At 43.6% G+C, this 20,572-nt stretch overlaps 1 long non-coding RNA gene across 1 annotated transcript in view; it reads left to right on the forward strand.

The window, feature by feature from the left end:
• LOC306981759 overlaps positions 1-16,039 on the forward strand; it is a 32,397-nt gene extending 16,358 nt beyond the window's left edge. The window contains exons 3-4 of the long non-coding RNA XR_013794143.1: positions 14,657-14,697; positions 15,937-16,039. This is a non-coding gene — a long non-coding RNA (uncharacterized lncRNA). The remainder of the gene's footprint in view (positions 1-14,656; positions 14,698-15,936) is intronic.
• Positions 16,040-20,572: the final 4,533 nt, after the last annotated feature.

Raw genomic sequence — 20,572 nt, forward strand, 5'->3', positions numbered from 1 at the left:
AAGTTAAAGGCGCTACGACCAAATATAGATACAGACGGGTCATACAAGGGGGCGTGGCCTAACAAAGGAGGAAGGAAACCTCTTTAAATCGCTCTGTAACACTTACTTCATCATGAACTAGTTAGAATTGGTAAAGTATGCAGCTGACCTCTGAACCCCGCCTGAACTGAGCACATTTTCTCCAGTGTGGCTTAACCCAAATCTAAAAGCTTATTGGAAAAAAAGCATCAAAAATAACGAGGAAAGTGCAACAAGAGTGACAAAGAACGGATGAAAAAGGGACAAAAAAGTGTTGGAAATGCAACAAAAATGCCTCAGAAAAGCAAAAAAAACGATGACAAAAGAGTAACAGATTAGTGACAATAATGTGACAAAAAAGCAATAAAAAAAAAGGAAAAAAGTGACTATAATGCAAGGAAAAAGAGCCGTTAAGATAAGTTTTGTAGGTGTGGCCTATAGGCTATAAGCTTTTAGATTTGGGTAGACCTGAACTGGAGAAAATGCACGTGGTTAGACAGGGGTTAAGAGGTTAATAACTACTTAATTAGTGAAGTATGAGAAGAACTATTCATTATGAGTTGGCATGAAGTGTCGTATAAAATAGTTATTAAGTGTTCGTGCTTCATGCAACTTTTATGTAAAAAAAAACTCTCTTTCACTGCTGATAAAACCGTGTCCATGGTTACATATACATTCCCTAAAAAACCTAAAATAAAATTTATCCTCGAGCATCATAGCACCGGGATGGAAAGTAAAGGCGCTAAGCTAATCACCCATACAGCCACGGGGTCACTGAAAGGGCAAATACACACTGAATAAATGTTTTTTAACATAAAAAGATGCATAGTGCACCTTAAAAGGGACTATACTGAGTTTAAACATGTTAAAACTAAGTATTTTCCTCCCCCTACATGTTCCAGCCATGTCCTAGGATGAGCTCAGACCTGTTCACCACAACTGCCTCTAAAATCCTGCACTGTCACTCACAAAGGTGGTACTTTGGTTCTGAAGTGCCGTCATGCACAAGCTTAATATAGAAGCTGCAGTTACACATAAGACCTGAGGTGGCAGTAGTGACCAACTTGCATCTAGTCCCTTTAAATAATAATTTGCTCATCATGACTTAAGTGTTAATTCATTTATTAAAGGGGCTAGATGCAAGTTCGTCATTTTATACTCACTACTGCCACCTCAGGTCATACGTGTAACTGCAGCTTCTATATTAAGCTTGTGCATGACGGCTACACATTAGGACATGGCTGGAACATGTAGGGGGAGGAAAATACTAAATTTTAACATTTTTAAACTCCGTATAGTCCCTTTAAGGCTAAATAAGGCGTAGTTTTTATAACATGTTACCAACATATTAATTACACACAAATATAGTCCAGCCAAAATCGCGTCATGTGGATGTTTTTTCACTGGAAATAATTCAGTAGAAGCGAAAAACTGCACCTGTTACTAACCTTAGCATAAGTAGCATGAAGCTAACGTAGCTTCCTGGTTAGCATTGTCTGTCTTTTAAGTATTCACGGGCTGTTGAACCACTTTGCTCCACTCCATGTCTCTGTATCTTTATTTAGTAGAAAACGCATGTTAAAAATTCAGCATTTGTTAAAGTTACGGTGGAGAAATAGGAGAAAGTTCCGTTTCCTGAGTGTGTTGAAAACAACTCCAGGAATTCAGTAACTCCAACAATTTAAAGGATATGGACACTGTATCTGCCAGGGATCATCTGAAGCACCTCCTTCTCTAGATTTCTTGTGCGTGCTCCGTCACATATGGCCCTCGGCTCTTGTGCGCTCTGCTAAGGTGTAGTTTGTACGTGTGTGTGTGTGTGTGTGTGTGTGTGTGTGTGCGTGTGTATGCGCGCACCGGGGACTTGTGAAACACGACTCTGCCGTCCCGCGAGGACCCGGTGTCGTGTCGAAAATGCCATAACATGTGCATTACACTTAAGTGATTCCTCTTCCATCTGCTAACTATGACAGCATTAGCATACCCGTTTAATTAAAGCATTCCTCCCCGTCTATAATCACGCCGTTGTATTTGCTCAGACACTCGCGGCGCGGCGGATTCATTAGAACGGCTGCGGCGCACGATAGGAAACATGCACTAGTTTCTTTATACCGACGCGCAACATTTGTCAAATTCTCAAACAGACCAACGAGATTATTTTCCTGTTGTTTCAGTGAGGAACGAAGCTCAGATCACCCAGAAGAAGAAGGAGAAGGAGAAGAAGGAGTAACCCATGGCCTCAGGATGGACTTGTAGTGGCTCAGATAGAAAACTCTTATTTCAACAACAAGGTCAAGTTAAAACGAGAGAATCTACAGAATTTAAATATCTCAGTGTTTTCTAAAAATCATGCCAAAAAAGGGTAAAAAAGTCATATTGAATATTGCGTTACAAACTGGTCACCGACAAGAGCGCCTGTTTGAAACTCGAATGCTTGGGTGGTTGGCATTGTGCTCCAGAATCAATTGTTTATTTTGGTTTTCACTGCTGATTGAACCCTATCCATAGCTGCGTGTACATTATATTCTGAAAACCTTCACTACACCCTAAAAAACCTGAAACAAAATTGAGGCGCCAAGCGAGCCACCCACTGGGTCACTGAAAGGTCAAATGATTTGTTATGATTGTTGTTTCCACTAATTAAAGACACTATATCTGTTTTCTACTTGCTTTGTCACATGTTTTACTTTAAATATTTTAAGTATTTTTTACTTAAAATGTGACGAAATACATATTTGCAGTATATATATATACAGTGGGAAAAAAAGTATTTGGCCAAATTCCAATACAATGTCTATGTGAAACTGACCAAATACTGTTTTTCCCCACTGCATATGTGTAAATATATGCTGGTATATATGTGTATATATATATATATATATATATATATATATATATATATATATATATATATATATATGTGTGTTTATGTATGTATTGGGGTCGAACATATAACACAGGGTTTATACAGGCAGAAGCAAGTCCAATTTTATGTCATTTTTAAAGGGGCTTGATGCAAGTTGGACATTACATACTCACTACTGCCACCTCAGGTCATACGTGTAACTGCACCTTCTAAGGTCATACATGACGGCACTTCAGACCCGAAGTAACAACTTTCTGAGTGACAGTGCAGGATTTTAGAGACAGTTCAGGTCTGAGCTCATTCTACACATTAGGACATGGTGGAACATGTAGGGGGAGGAAAATACATCATTTTATTCTGTATAGTCCCTTTAACGGCCAAATATTTTTAGATCTGCTAAAATTCCATCAGAGGAAAGAGAACTGGGCAAAACAGAAAGTTTATGCACAAAAGTAAATTTCAGCCCAAACTGTTTTAGACCATCACATTGCTATTTTCAATCAATGTATAAGGCACAAATTGTTGAGCAATGTCCTCATTTTCCAATAAATTTAGCTTTAATGCCAGTTTGAATCTAATTTGATATTTATATATTTATTTCTAATTGATTCATTTAAGGCCTTGATTTTGGCAAAATGAATGTAATGACTTTGAATGCTTTTTAAATGTGAAAGAAACCCTGCAACATCAACCAATCAAAATACAACGCAAACGCCACTTCACTTCTATGGGCCAAAAAGAAGGTCACCCTATAAAAACAAAAGGTCAGGTACAAAAGACCTTTAATACTCACTGTCCCTTTAAATAAATTTTAAAAAGTGAAAATGTATGAACAAAAAGGCCATTTTTGCGGTCTGATCTCCACAAAAGCAACATCGCACACGCCGTACCACCATCTATTTTTGGGGTGTCAAAAATCAAAGGGTGGCAGCTGCGGCGGGGCGGGGGCTCCGGGGGGCGGCTGAAAAATGGCGGGGGTCTCTCTGAATGGCTCCCATTTGCGTCAGCGGAGCAGATTTTGAATGAAGGGTTCATATCAAGCCTCATAGATCCGTCTGCCGCGATTTTATTAATTACAAGCCGGGGCGTCATTGTTTGTCGTTTGACGCCCATTTCAATTAAAATCCCATTTAGGGGGAGGGGGGAGAAGGGGAGAGGGGGGGCTAAATGATGAGGCTGCGTAAACTTTATGTGACTGATACTGTACGTGCGAGTGCGTTCGAAAGTCTGCGTGTGTACATGCGCCGGGGCATCATTCATGTTCGGGGGTTGTTTTGAAAAAGGGGGGGGTCCTAATTGGAGCCTTTAGAGGAATTAGCGAAGAGTAACGCAGATATACCGCGTACCTGCTGTAATGACATACTGGAGACAGCGGCTCGTTCAGAATCATGAGCTGTGACTGTCCCGCCGCTCACACATGATTTGCGGGAATTGCCGTTCGGAGCGATATTTATTACGACGCCGCGGTTTAAGTCGTTTTGTAATTGCTCCGCGCCGACGCCAGCCAAGGCCAGACAAACAAAAGCGCAATTTAACGTGATTGCGGTTCGTGTAGCTGTTGCTTCTGATGATTATGTATCGCATTCCTCTCATCCCAAGGTTATCAACAAGCGGCACGATGATCTGGCTTTTTAGCGTGTGGCATTTCTGTGGTTTCTTTATCATCAGCGTGTGATCAGGAGATGTTTAGTGGCCATTGGATGTGTGTCCGACCCCCCCAGAAAGTAGAAATTAGACTCAATTTGAGCTAGCATACAGGACACTTTAAGATGATCATTTTCTGTCTGAAGAAGTTAAAAGTAGTCAAAAGTCCTTTATTGACCAGGGGATGCCAGTGCGTATTCGACCTGGCATGGTCTTCATCAGGGCCACGTGAGCCACCAAGGTAACCCCTTCGTTTGCAAAACAGATGCATAAAAATAGAAGATATCATACACAGAAAAAAAAAACACGATGAAGAGAACATGAAATAAAGAATATCCATGTAAAACCAACACACAACAATGAAAAGTTTAATATTACAACAATGGATCAGTCTACAACAAGATAATCTAGCAATATGCAATTCTAATAACATGGACATGTCAAAAAATCCTTAAGACAAGGTAAGTTCTCTGACATTTTTGTTTAGTCTTCAAAATGTGTCAAGAATTGGTTATATATTTAAAAAAAAAAAGAAAAAAAAGGATAAAAGCAAGGGTCAGTATAGTTCTTAAATATGTCATTTATTATGGTTTATTTTTTCGACTTGACTTGAATAGTATGTTTATTAATTTATTTCTGTTTTTCATTCATTTAGATTTTTATATATTTATTTCCTAATTTGTATCTAATGTAAACTCTCTAAAGGTCTGTACAATCATTACTAATTTCTTACTAGGCTTTGACCTCACTGTGATCGATTGGTTGACAACACCTGAAAACATCATTCATTCATCGCTCATCGTTTGTGATGTTTAGTGGCTAATGCTAACAGCTATAGGAAAAACACACTGTGCAGGCTAATGGACTCACGTACAAGCCAACTTGCTAACTGTCCGCATTTGATCTTCTCCTTTTGATTTCTATGCTTCTGTTCATGCTACTGTGGCTATTGCTAACACCCTCAGCAGCTTTACTCTGCACCCGCTAAAAACATCATTATTACACACAATTCTTCTTACCTTCGCTGTGCTCCTGTGAAGGGAGTCCTTGTGTTTACTCATATTAAGTAGCCATGTGCTCTGGGTGTGTGCTTAGCATCAGGCCTTCAGGATAAAAGATAAGGGCAGGAAATGCCGTATAACTCTCAGAGTTCCCATGCTTGGTTGATCTATTTTGTGTATTTTCGAACATCCTTTCTTTGGCAACAGTAGTTTATTTCTTCGGCTGAAGTCGAGACCCTTTTACAGCTGTGACACCCTGACAGAGAAAGACATAATACAGTTACACTAACCATGGTAACACATAAACACCTAAAAACACATGAAAACCTAAAGTTTAACAATCAAAAAGGAAACAGCTCTACCCATTACGCCTCCATTAACTTCTTTTCTGATGACCTTCATTCAAGTGTTCTATACTTTTTTAATGTATTAATAGTTTTGGAGCCCTTAAGTTGTTTGTGTAAACCAGAGGTGGGCAAACTGTGGTCCGTGGGCTGTATCCGGTCCTCCACGCAATTGTATCCGGCCCTCAATTCCATACTTTATGTCATTTATCCGGTGGGCTCAAATGGCTCTATACAGTATTTTTCATTTTATTCATTTATTTCATTCAAATGTGACATGAACACATATACAACAATACGGCTAAGTGAACGCAGAGCCCCTTTGTTAACTTAATCTTGCAATGGAAGAGAGTTGAGCGGAGTCAAAGTCATTGTTGGTGCGGCCTTCTAACTCAGTTCAAGTTACTTATGTGGCCAACCCCGGGTCTAAACCAACTGGGTCGCGGAAACCTTTTCAATGGACCACAAGCCTTTCCCAAAAATGACTGAAAAAGTATTCTGCACACTCCATATCCAGTCTCTCTCCTCCTCTTCTCTTTACATATTGTGTTGAAGTTGTTTTTGCTCCAAGGGTTTTAAGCTAACACACTTCCATGTTTTAGATTTGACAATAAGTCTATATAGGATCTTGTTTGTCACGTCTTCAAACCCACAGCCCCGTAACTCCTCGTCGGCTTACGGATCGAATCTCAGCGACACCAAAACGCGCCTTCAAACATCCATCAGGGGAACGACGGGCTCGGTTTCTCCTAATTCCGCCGCGTTGTAATTAAACAGTTTTGCTAAGTGCTCGGTGCCCGCTGCGCCGCGTACCTGCCTGCTCGGCTCGCGCCCGCTTGTTGGCGTTGGCACCCGCTCGCTCGCTCGCAGGTGGAGGAGAGATTTACACGTGTCTGCTTTCCCGCTGCCAAGCCGAGAGCACCGTTTCGGAAAACACCGTCTCGGTTTGGAGCGAGGGGAGCGGGGAGAAAACACTTTAATAATGCACAACGCGAGACGGCACCGAGCAATATACATTTTTAATTACTAAAGTGACTAATATCTAGGTTTGGCTTTGAGGTTTTTTCGCGCCATGAAATATGCATGGCTGTGTTTTGTTCCCCGCAGCGGAGTTACGCACACCTGAAGTGAGCGCGGGCTTTTAGCGCCGAGCCGCCGCCGCCGCCGCACACGACACGACCCGGAACATGCAGAATAGGTGTACGGCGCCGCGGTGCCGGTGGGAACCCGTGCATAGCTAAACACGAGGCAGGTTGTGGAAGTACGGTGAGAGTGAGAGAAGGAGTACAGGGACGGAAGATTGACTTTTGAAGGAACGCCGCAGTAGGAATCATAATAAAACACAAGTCGGTCTCCTTATGTGCTGTTCTCGAGCTGTTCATGGATTCGTCATGAGTTTACTGAGAGATTTTGATATTCAGATGAACTGTGTCTGTGTCTCTTCTGTGATTGGCCGGGTGGTGCTGACTCCTTTGTAGAAGATCCAAAAGCTCCATGTCTGGGTTTGTCAACCCCGAGTTACTGGATCAAATCCAGGTCAAGTTCAACCAGCTTCATAGTTTGGCCCTCAGGTCGTTAAGAGCATTTTTGTTTGTCCATCCATCCATCCATCCGTCCGTCCATCCATCCATCCATCCATCCATCCATCCATCCATCCATCCATCCATCCACCCCCCAGCCCCTTATGGCTCCTCCTGCAGGTGGTGGGTCCACAGAAGGACGGCCTCACGGTCTCTCATAAGGGGCTTCTGAACCGCTCTTTGCCTGACCCATCACCCAGGACCTGTTTGCCCTGGGAGACCCTACCAGGGGCACGAAGACCCCGACAACAGAGCTCCCATCATTTGGGCGCTCAAACCCCTCCACCACGTTAAGGTGGCGGTTCCACGAGGGGTGTTTGGCAATGGTGTAATCTAAAATCTTCCACGGTGTGCCTTTAAGGTGAACGTTTAGTATAGACAATTACAATGGACAAACCAGATGCATTGTGTAAAGTTTTCAACACCTGTTCATAGGGGGCTTTTAGATAAAACACATTGTTAAAGGGGCAAGATGCAAGTTAGTCATTTTATGCTCGCTACTGCCACCTCAGGTCTTATGCGTAACTGCAGCTTCTATATTAAGCTTGTGCATGACGGCACTTTAGACCCGAATAAACACCTTTTTGAGTGACAGTGCAGGATTTTAGAGGCAGTTGTGGTGAACAGATCTGAGCTCATTCTACACATTAGGACATGGAGGAACATGTAGGGCAGAGGGAGGCAAGTTTGCGTCGTGGACCGATTTTCATCATTGCCAAAACACCCAAGGGCCGAACCTCAACATTGTAGCCTAAAGTGAAGAACTATTTTCTTCAAATGCCAATGTTTTACATGACTGGTTCCCAAGTGTCAGGGCTTTAGGACCCACCATTACCCTCGGATGACAAGGCGAGGACCCAAATAAAACTAATTCAGTCATATATCATATAAAATGTTGTATTTTCCACACAAGTATTTGTTGAAAAAACAGTAGATTTCCCTCTAAGACTGAAATTATGATTAAAACAACACAAAAACATTCATTTTAACAGACACAGTTAATGTTTCCGTGCAGCTTCAGATGGAAAATATTGACCCACTGAAAATGGTTCCGTGATCCACTTTAGGGTCCCGACCCACCATTGGAGAATCACTGATTATCATTATATATGACCAAGCGGGATGTTCTCACAGGACATTTTTTTAAAACTGAGACTATTTCTCGCATTTCAAGAGTACTTTAACAGGTATTTTATCTCTTATTTGCACACAAATATTTCACATAATCATCTTGGGGGCCAGAGGTTCTGTGCTGGAGGGCCGGATTTGGCCCCCTTGGCCTGACGTTGCCTATCCCTGATGTAGGGGGAGGAAAATACTGAGTTTTAACATTTTTAAACTCCGTATAGTTCCTTTAAACAAGGCACATTTTACACATGGGAACAACTTTGGCCAGATTTGAGCCACTGTTTGAGCCTCTGGTAAAAATGTTAATATTAGTCTGCAGTTTCAGTGCAGTGGGGAGAGAGTAGTTCCACACCCTTTGAAGGAGAAACTAGACTGTCCAAAAGATTTTCTAAACTTTGGGAGCTACAAAACCCCCGCTAACTGAGGCTCTGGAGGGAAGGTCTGAGAGAGCTCTGACACCTCACCATGAGGCCAGTGGTGACACACAGTTGTTCAGACATTTATTTGTTCGGACCAGATCTGAAAAAGCTGGATCTTTTACCCAGAACTCTCCTGAACGATCACAAGAAACAGCCCAACAACAAAGCAGCCATCATAAGTGAACAATGTTTGCCCTAAAAATGACTTGTCAGCCTCTTGTCATTAATAGATTTATATTCAAACATCTACTGGGCGTCATTTTGATAATGGCATAACGTTTAAAATCAAATTTGTCGCATAAATGTCATCTGAATAGTTAAAAAGGTGTAATGTTGTATCAGATATTATAGCAATGCAACATCCACAGACTGGGATCTTTCCTCACAATCCCCAGACTCTTCCTCCTCTTGGCCCTCCTCGAGGTGACGCCGAGTACTTTTGCTCTACTGGTGGCGGGCGGGGGGACAAAAACAGTTGGCGTAAAAAGACCGAAGGAAAAAAAAAAAACAGTCGCCTGCCTCACAGTTTTTCCCCCCCATTTGTCTGCGCATTAATCGGCGAGCCGTCCCCTTCTCTTTCCACCGACTGCATTATTGATGACGACAGCGTTGGCAGCGCGGCCGTCCCTCCTGACACCAGCCTCCTCCGCCGATTCCGCCGCCTTACCTTCTTCGCACCCCCGCACGTATTAAAGTTAAATGAACGAGCAGGAGAAAAAGGAGCTGCGGCCTTTTTTAGACGGAGAAAGTCGGTCATTAATCAATCATGCGCCTCCTCCCGCAGCCCCATTTGATAAAGCAGTGTCCAGGGGGACGCCGCTACCAGCCCGCTTAACATCCCACATATGCTTTTACCCGGCCCAGCCTCTACCTAATTCCAACAATATTTGATAACTTATTCAGCGTTTTAATTTTGATCTTTTATGCGCTGCGCTCCCTCTTGTCTTCTCCCCTCAAATCTCCCATGTTATGCCCAATTCACTCTTTTCCAAAGTAGTTTCATAACCTAAACTGAAGTGTTTGAATGGGAATAACAGGAGAGCAGATGAAATGAGGCCAAGACAGAGCGAGAGCTGCTCACATGGAAATGAGATGAATCCCGGAGAAGGCAGATTGAGGGCCGAAAAGATCAGAATGAAGGTGTGTTGTCATGAAGGAACATCACTTAGCAGAACTTTACTGCATTAATAGTGTTGCATAACTTTGGTCATCTCTGCTTCTACTTAAAGTGATTCATTTCTGTAAGATCGCTGCGTGAGGAGAGAGTGAGAGTGACATTTTAAAGTAAAACTAAATGCAATCACAAATTAAGTCATGGGGTCAAGTCACCTCAAGTCACACACGTCGGAGTTAAGCGTAATTTTCTAACTTTTTTTCAAAACATGTTGAATCTACTTATTAAATATGCGAATTAAGGCTAATATCAAACTTTTACAAAAATCATGAATTTGAAGTCTAATCAATATCGAATAGTCACAAATAAAAGGCTCCAGTCTGCACCAAAGTTGTTCAATTGCAGCATTTTAAAGGTATAGTTCACCGTTTTTCCATACTGAGATATGTTCTTACCTGAGCTTAGACGAGTTGATATGTACCTGTCTGGTCTGTGTGCGTGCCCTCAGTCACGCAAAAAGACCAAAGATGTTGCATTTGGCCTCTCCCGGTGTATTCCTATATCTCCAAATAGGGTGAAGTTAGAAGAGACCGCGATTTTCCTCGGGCACAGACCAGATAAAACGGTAAACTATTCCTTTAAAGTAACAGGCCACCGTTTTACATACTGAGATATGTTCTTACCTTAGCTTTGACGAGTTCTTTAGGACCTGTCTGATCTTCAGTCACGTAAACACAGCGCAGACGGCGTTAGCATTTAGCCTCTCCCTCTCTCCTCTATAGCTCCAAAACAGGTCAAGATAGAAGCTACCAAGCTCTTCCACATTTTCACTATTTAAATATGGTTAAATATGGTGTTCCACTACAAAGTATAATTACACAAAATTAAACAATGTGGATTTTCTAAGCGGATAAAAGGGGGGACTATATTGTAAGGCGTAATAATACCAGGAGTAGTTTGAAATCCGCGCAGTAATCTTCACTTCACGTAACCATATTTAAATAGGGAAAACGTGGAAGAGCTTGGTAGCTTCTATCTTGACCTGTTTTGGAGCTATAGAGGAGAGAGGGAGAGGCTAAATGCTAACGCCGTCTGCGCTGTGTTTTTACGTGACTGAAGGCACGGGGGAAGATCAGACAGGTCCTAAAGAACTCGTCAAAGCTCAGGTAAGAACATATCTCAGTATGTAAAAACGGTGGCCTGTTCCTTTAAGGCAGGGGGCCCGGGGGGCTTCTTCACTAAAACTGAAACAAACATCTTTTTATATATGAGCTGCTTTTCCATGCAGTCTGAAAGATGAATATAAAATTATTATTTTTTCTTATTCTGACAGTTTCTTTGTCAGTGGTTCCCTTGTATTGCCCCAGCCCCTGGATACTCAGATTCGCTCCTGCCCAAAGTAGATTCTGCACAGTCTTCAGTCCTGCTGTCACTGTACGGGAAAAGCATGTGGTTAATTACCATATTTAAGCATAGATGTGCTGGTTTTACACTGAATCCTGTGTCTTTGATCAGTTAAACTCAATAATAAATATGTTACAGCAAGTCACTGAGAGTCATTGGCCTCAAGTCTTTTCTTATAACAATAACGTAATAACAATTTACTGGCTCATAATGTCAAATGTACTTAAGTTATTTTCTGCTTACTACACTGGCCGGGCAAGATGAAAAAGTTCACAAATGTAGTGGATTCAGTTTATGATGCAATGAAACATCAATCTGACATTCTTCAAAACAAACAAACATTAAAGCTTGTTTTTGTGCAGTTTTCTCTCAAATGTAGGATGACTCATTTGTGTGTTTTGAAATGTGACTGCCTTGAGTCACATCTCCATGGAGACGAGCCGGAGACCCGCTCCCGGGAAAGTCACAGTCAGGTCTGAGGAGAGGGGAACCCTGACGGCTGTTGTTTTTTTGAATGAGAAAACTATTGGTTGTAAATGTCCAAGTTCTAATGTTTTTAATGCCACAAAAATATGCACATTTCATTTAAATCGGTCCCTCAAAATAAAAAGAGAAATTCCAATATCCCAAAAGCTACAACAAGAAACTTTTGAGCAAAACATCGCGTACTATTTCAGCCAAAACTGCAGACCATTATTTGTGTGTCTTTACAAACTTCTGCAGAACAAATAGTTTGTATTCCACGCTTTTTAATGATATAAGGCCTTAACTCTGACACAATTCTGTTCAAACTTCTCAAAGCTCGATCATTATGCAGGATTACTGAAGCGTGCGCGGGACAGAACAGCTCCAGGTATGTACTGGCTTCACGGGACTTGACCCGGGACCTGCTCCGGTCGGGCCGTGGGGGGAAAGCCCGAAAGCCTCAGAATCTGGTGGCTGTGAAGTGTTTATCGCCGCCTCTCCCGAGTTCAGCCGGCTCAATGTGATGTCAATTAAAGGTGACAAAAACCTAAGCGCTTCCATATGGGGCGCGCCGGGACTTTGAAAACCGCACGGGCCGCACGGCCGGGGGGGAAAGGGGTGGGGGGGGTGCAGCGGGGCGCGTGCCAAAAAGTGCGCCAAGTGTCCATATGTTTCCAAAGGTGCGCTGTTTTTAGGACTTTGAGCGAAGCTTTGTCCCCGCCCACCCCCGGGCCTCACTCCTGAGCCTCACCCCTGAGCCTCACCTCCGGGCCTCACTCCTGAGCCTCACCCCCGGGCCTCACTCCTGAGCCTCACCCCTGGGCCTCACTCCTGAGCCTCACTCCTGAGCCTCACCCCCGGGCCTCACTCCTGAGCCTCACCCCCGGGCCTCACTCCTGAGCCTCACCCCCAGGCCTCACCCCCGAGCCTCACTCCTGAGCCTCACCCCCGGGCCTCACTCCTGAGCCTCACCCCCGGGCCTCACTCCTGAGCCTCACTCCTGAGCCTCACCCCCGGGCCTCACTCCTGAGCCTCACCCCCGGGCCTCACTCCTGAGCCTCACCCCCGGGCCTCACTCCTGAGCCTCACCCCCGGGCCTCACTCCTGAGCCTCACCCCCGGGCCTCACTCCTGAGCCTCACCCCCGGGCCTCACTCCTGAGCCTCACTCCTGAGCCTCACCCCCGGGCCTCACTCCTGAGCCTCACCCCCGGGCCTCACTCCTGAGCCGCTTTATCCAGAGCACATCAGCTTCCTTTGGGTGTGTGCTGCAACAACAACAAAACAGGGCAGTGAGCTGGGTTGTAGAAACAAATCTATTCCTCGATACTAAATCAATTCTAAAAGTGATATCGAAGCTTGATATTCATTTAAGCAAGTGTTGATAAACTGCAGCTTAAAGCACTCACTTAAACTCTGGATCAAATTCCAAAACTAAATGCATTCATTGTCCAAGTGTAGGATCTGATTCGAGCAGGCGTTTTTATAGAAATGTCGAATTTGCAATTGTGGCTAACCCATTGATTCCTATGGCTTAGCTTAGCCTTGTGGCTTCCATTCATTTACATGTATCAATTAGCATGGGATATTAAAGGAACAGTCCACCGTTTTTCCATACTGAGATATGTTCTTGCCTGAGCTTAGACGGGTTGATGCGTAACTGTCTGGTCTTTGTACGCAAAACAACCAAAGATGTTGTTAGCATTTGGCCTCTCCCAATGTATTCCTATGGCTCCAAACGGGGGTGAAGTTGGAAGCTACCACGCTCTTCTACAGGCACAAAGACCAGACAGGTACGTATCAACTCGTCTAAGCTCAGGTAAGAACATATCACAGTTTTTTCTCCTACAAATTTCTCAACAAAATGAATTGGTACCAATGCAAACTGTACAGTTCCAGTGGATAGTGAAAGTCTACACACCCCTAACCTACAACTACTTGGGTTTTTCTCTCATCAATCTACACACAATATCCCATAATGACGAAGTGAAAACTGTTACTTAGAATGTTTTGCAAATGTATTCAAATTAAAACTGCAGCACTCCACTAATCAGACTGTTTTGGTAGAGATGTTTGTCCATCTGTCTCATTTAATCAGAATAACTGTAGCTCTGTCAGAGTGACCATTGGGTTCTCGGTCTTCTCCCCTTCTCCCTGAAGGCTCAGTTTGAACGGGCCCAGCTCTAGAAAGAGTCCTGGTGGTTCTGAGGTTCTTCCATCTACGAATGGTGGAGGTCACTGTGCTATTTGGGACCTTCAAGGCCCTGAGTCTGCAGACACTTCCTTTGACTTCAGGAAAATGCTCGGTTTCTGCTTTTGAAAGACTCTCGTTCTCGTTCTCTCGCTCGTTCTCTGGCCCGCGCCGCAGAACCGCTCGCTCTTGGCCGCCCGCGAAACAGATCTTGGTGTAAAAACCGCCCGTCTGTTTTGTTATCTCCGCGTCCCGACCACTCCAAGGGAACGAAGACGAGCGCGCCGTACCCCCCCCCACCCCCCTTCCAAACATGGAGACGGCTGTTTTAAAGGCTGCGGAAAATCCCTCACCAGTTTGAGTTACCGCTTTCGTCAAATAGTCACGTTGTCGAGACCAGTTTGGAGTTATGGATTCATCTTTATAGAAATTCTTATTTTTGTGTTTTTAATTTCTTGTTTAAGAGATTTTGATTTGTCTTTAGATCCTCGTGAAGTATAGATGGAGTTGTGGAGTTTCTTGAAGGTATGTGTTCTTTTATTGTGTCAAGAAATGATCTTCTTCAGGTGGTACTCTTGCTCATCTGCAATTCAAGACTTTATTTTGTTTAATCTTTTCATATCTGCTTTAGTGCTGTCATGTTTTAGACGTGGTTTCTTGAACACAGTCATTTATCTTACACCCGGTTTAGTCCTGATTTGATCTTGATTTCGTCCTCGTGACACTTTGCACTGAATGTGAAGAGTTTGAGACCCACTTGCTCTCGGAAACATCCTGAACCAGGAAATACGATCGTATTAGTCCAGCGCTCAGGTCTCTGCCTTAGCTTCCTGTCGCTCAGAGACCAGACTTTCAAACCGCTCTTTCTCTTCAAAGGCTAAACCAAAGCACATCTCTGACATGTTAGAGCCAGATGACAGGGAGGGGTCCTCGAGTCAGGACTAAAGCTTTACGCAGCTAAAATCCGGAACAGTCTTCATGAAGATGACCCTGCTCTAGTCCAGGCTGAAAACAGTTCTTTTTACCCGTGCATGTGGCACTGAAAGTATTTCATCTGCACTCTCTGCTTTTAAAGAGAGTATTATCCAAAATGGACTTTTTCAAGCTTTCCATCATGTTATTCTGTCATTCCCTCATTAAAAACATGCCTGAAGTGTTGCCTTGGCACATTCACGTATTTGTGAGTAATCTGTAAAATCTCTGATGGCGGCCATTTTAGGGATAGGTTTGCCTGAGTCCTCCTAGGAACGCCCCCACCTCCTGGAGACGCCTCCGAGCTTTCGTCACCAGCCGAGTAACCAACCACTGCTCCTCAGCAGAACCCCCTCCCCACTGATGCCACAGACAGCGTGTGGAGGGGGCGTGTCTAAAGGCTCAGAGGTTCTTAAAGAGACAGAGGCCTATTTCAAGACATTCACTACAGCCATTTTGAGAGAGACATTTTATACAAGGCAGTTATTCTAATTTACTGCATTTACAGACCAACAGAAGGTTTGTCATCATTGTAGTGTGATATAGACTGGTGCTATGTGACTGAAAAAAACATAACACCCCTCTTTCTGGATTGATTGATTTGATTTTTGCTAGTTTTCTCCCTTAACATCTTTCATGTCAGTATAAAAGAGACTAAACTGTACGATGCTCATTTTATGACATAAGGTAGAGATATCCAGGAAGTAGCTACAACGTCGCTTCTCAATGCCGGCTTTCCCCCACATATTCATTCACAAACATTGACATGTTTTACATCCACGTGTCCTGAAGGCTCCCAGAGATGACGCTACAATCCAAATATGGTCATTTCCTTTCTGGGTCCACCCTTATGAAAGACCGGAGAGATGTTCTCACAAACACATGACAAAACTTCTCAAAATGAGGTTTTTGTTTCTCTCATGCAACGACATCTTCCCTTTAGTATGTTGACGTTTTCCTGAGGGATTCTTTTAATATCTAGCTCCTAATTTATTGAGCTTTGAACACTAAAAAAACAAAGAGTCGCTGACCAAACTGATCTTCGTCTGAAAAAGGTCGTCGAGCACGGGCCTAGAACAAATCAATCCAAATCCTCCACTGTCGATACTTCCCCCCCGACTCCCTTCAACGCGCCCCGCTCTCCCCCCTTTCGTTCTGTTTGCCGCGCCTCCGTGTGGCGAGCGCATGGGGAACAGAAGTTCGCGTCGTCAGCCGAACACAGAGGCAGTTGTGCGGCGCTGTGTGCTGAAGGGAAAGGCGACATATTGGAGATGTTTTGACGGCGGATATTTGGAAACAAGGCCCCGGCTCTCTCCCGATTCCAGCTCGCACACACACGGCGAACAGCTTGCGCCCGACGCATCCAGAGAAGTCAAAACAAAACTACCCTCTGTACAAATACGACTTGATCAGACGCCACAGACGATTATCTCCGATGGCGGCGGACAAATTAACTTAAAGAGCTCCTCCTGCTACTTCTACTGCAACTTCGCGCTTCACCTGAGGGCCCCGCGGCTGCCAGTGCTTCCCTCTTTTCGGTTTCATCATCCTGCATTGTGGAAGGGGAAGGCATCCAGGAGGCTTTGAGAGGCTCATCCAACAGGAAATAGCAGCGGGAACAAAAGCAGAGAGGATGAATTAGGCATTTCCTCTGCTCCGCGTTAACCCCCGCCCGACCGCTTCAGAATTCATAACACGAGCGGGCCGGGGCACGGGCAAAGGAGAGGACGGTCCAAACAGTCAACGGCCCTTTACCCGTGACTGGGGTGGTGAAATTTCCATGGGAATTAACGGGAATAAACAGGGAGTGAATAGAAGGGAATAGAAGTGCAGCTTGTTTCTTTACAGACAGATGTAAACTGAAGCATAAGCATTTGATTAGATGGTTATATGCTGAAATATCTCTCACAGAAATCAGAATCTGACACCAGGGTTTGAAGAGAACTTGTGCCGATACAAAGACGAGCTTTTGGAAATGGAACAGACTCATTCCGTGTTTGCTTTAAAGGGACTATACGGAGTTTAAAAATGTTGAAATGAAGTATTTTCCTCCCCCTACGTGTTCCAACAATGTCCTAGTGTAGAATGAGCCCAGACCTGTTCACCACAACTGCCTCTAAAATCCTGCTCTGCCACTCAGAAAGGTGTTACTTCAGGTTCGAAGTGCCGTCATGCACGAGCTTAATATAGAAGCCGCAGTTACACATAAGACCTGGGGTGGCAGTAGTGAGTATAAAATGGCTAACTTGCATCTAGCCCCTTTAAGTGAGTGCAGTTTCACAATATAGTTTTAAAAGTCCATAATTGAGGTCTGTTCTGTTTAACCTCTTGCCCCCCGCCTTAACTGAGAGCTATAGGGCTGTGCAATTAATCGAAATTCGATTACGATTACAACAGTAAACGATTACAAAATTAGCATAATCGCAAAAAATTGATTATAATTTTTTTTCAATTTTGTTTCAATTTTTTAATTTTTTTTTCAATTTTTTTTTCAAATTTTTTTTTTTTCCTTTGGCCATTTTGTTTTTTGCAAAGCAGACTTGCGTTATTTCAGGCCGCTGGGATTATTTTCCCTTCGCTTTTCATGGCTCGTGCTTTTGTCTGACATAAAAACAAAAGGCGCTGTGTGATGATGTCATCAGGCCGCGCTGCTCAGTTTGCTTGCGCAGGTGTGAGGGCTGGCCAGCAGGGGGCAGGTGTGAAACAGGGACCTCTCTTTAATCAAGGCGTGCTTGAAATCATTTGTACTTTTATGACTGTCCAGAAAACATAAAGTGTAGTGTAGTGTTTTGATTAATAAATAAATGAAATAAAGATAGACTTTTTTTTTAAAGGCAACAAATAATCGTTTGAATAATCATGATTTCAATTATGACAAAAATAATCGTGATTATTATTTTTCGATCGAGCAGCCCTCTAAAAGCATTTACCGGCTTTACCCAAACCTATAAGCTTCTTGACTGGAAGTTGCAGCCTCATTTGAAAGCTAAGACCGACAAAAAATGCCTTTTGTCTTATTTTTTGTTGCTTTTTTGTCACATTTTCAAGAAGGTTTTAGATTTCGGTGAAGCCGAACAGGAGAAAATGCACTCGGTTAAGGCGGGGGTTCAGAGGTTAATGCAGCTCTGTGTCAGACACAGGCCCCGCCCACTCCTCGGACTGTATTCGCGTGCAATACCATAATGCATTGCGCCGAGCTGCGAGACATTTATCATGACTTTTCCACTTCATTGCCACCCTAACTGTAACTTAATGCTTTTTTCAGTAATCTACGTAGTTCCCGTTGGATCCCGATTCAGAAAGGACTTCTTTTCCAGTGAGTTTGTTAGCATGCAGTTGGTGAAAAATGGTGGCTTGCCTCTTTTAATCCTAATTCCCACCTGCTGCCAGTGGTTGTTCCCACAAAACAACATGTGGGATCATTCTTTACCCATCAAGTATATATTTCCCAGGATTTAAAATAGTAAAACCTGAGATATGGAGTAGTAATAGTCCGGTGCTCTTTGTAAACATAGAATCTTGTCTGGATGTGGTCGGATTCACGTCAAAGTGGGGCTGTTTCGAGTCCAGGGCTGGAGCCTGAGGCGGGGTTCCTCCATCTGTCCGTAAGAGTTGCCAGAGGAACTCCCACCTCCCTGTCTCCGCCCCCTCCGCAGACTCACGTTTCCTCCCATTCATGCCGTACATCGGACATTCGTCTCTCCTGGACAGTGAGGGAGCTCCAGCCCTCTCCCACTGCAAAGCCACATTCAATGACATAGATGGAGGTAAAGTTTATATTGTTTGTCTCTATCTATGTCACTTCCTGTTAAAGTGGGCCAAACAGTGCAGGTCTGAATAACCTCTTAACAACCCTTATATTCTTCACCCATAATGGACACACGACCTGCAGTGTCCTCAGCTGATGCTTCCCCTTCTGAACCTCCACTGTTTTGTCCTAACACTGGACCTTCATCAGCTCATCTTCTCACAGCTCCAAGTCTGAATCTCCTCTCACTAATTCATTCAGACTGTTCTCATTTTCATTTAAGCCCGAGTTTCACATAGAGATTTAGATTTCGCTTGAAGGACATGGAAAGAAATGTTTTACAAAAGGGCTTGAATGTAAAATGAAGTAGAAAAGACCCTTCTCTACACGAAGATGGATGTGGTTCTTTATCTGATTTTTCAAAAACTAACCCCCTCTGTAACTTTGGGTCCATCAAATTTGACTGATGAAAATTTGGCCATTTTGAAGGAAAGACCCTACACATTATTGTTATTGTTAGAAAGCTCCGGATGTCCTCTGTACAGGTGCGCACCTACACTATGTTCCCCAGGTGCATTTTTTTTTCTTCCTGTAGGTGAGTTGGGACATTAACCAATCCCAAGTCATGAGAGTGAAACATCATACATAGATCAATCAGCTTAACCCTCCCCCTTACCTAGACACTAACCTTAAAGGGACATTTCAGGATGTTTGACATAGGGCCTCATTTCCTAGTTATCCAGAGTGTTGTTGATTTCTGGAGATATGTGTATTTTTTCCTTTATTCATGCAGTTCTTATATTTGAAGAGTTTATTAGTGCTAGGCTAGCGCATGTCTATGGTATCAGCTAGCCTGCATTAAAAACAGTCTGACCCAAGCACAGAGCACTTGAGGCAAATCACTTAAAACACCAGACTATAAAAAAAAATTGCATTTAAAAGAATTTATATTTGAGCAGCACAAGCTTCGTAGTTGTAAGCTACGCAGCGGCGGAGTGATCTGCTAGAAAATAGTCCCTCAAAACGCTGTAATTCATGTGATGCAAGGTCAGTTATATTTCAAAAATCGACACAGACATTTATATAGGTAGTCTGGTGTTATAAGTGATTTGCCTCAGGTGCTCTGTGCTTGAGTCACATTGTTTTTAATGCAGGCTAGCTGATACCATAGACATGCACTAGCCTAGCACCACTAAACTCTTCAATTCTCTTCAGCATGACTTAAAAAAAATATATATATATATCCCTTTACGGACAGTGGGCCGGTGCCTCATCTTACGTCGTGTTCCCCCAGTTCTTTTGACGGATTCAGGATAGGATTCAGACTCTAAAGGAGAAAACGCTGTAAAACTCTCAACACCGATGTCTTCCGTTCCGCTCACTCCGGGCCCTGCAATACCCCCGATCTCCCGCACAGCCGCGGAGAGCAATTATTAAGACATGAAGACGTTGGCGCTTGTTAGACGCGCATCTGTATTTACTCCCTTTCCTCTCCAAAACAAATCAAGGTGCACACATCAGAGCCTCCGCGCAGACTGCCTTTCCACAGATCACTGGGAAACGCAAAACAACAACATTTGGATCAAAATTAGAGATGATCTGAACGGGGCGGTGCGGGGGGGGGGGGGGGGGCATCACACGCACCTCGCAACACTGCAACACGCGGCTAATCACGGGAAT

This window comes from Gobius niger (assembly GCF_951799975.1).
Source record: "Gobius niger genome assembly, chromosome: 23".
In the NCBI taxonomy this organism is placed as follows: Eukaryota; Metazoa; Chordata; class Actinopteri; order Gobiiformes; family Gobiidae; genus Gobius; species Gobius niger.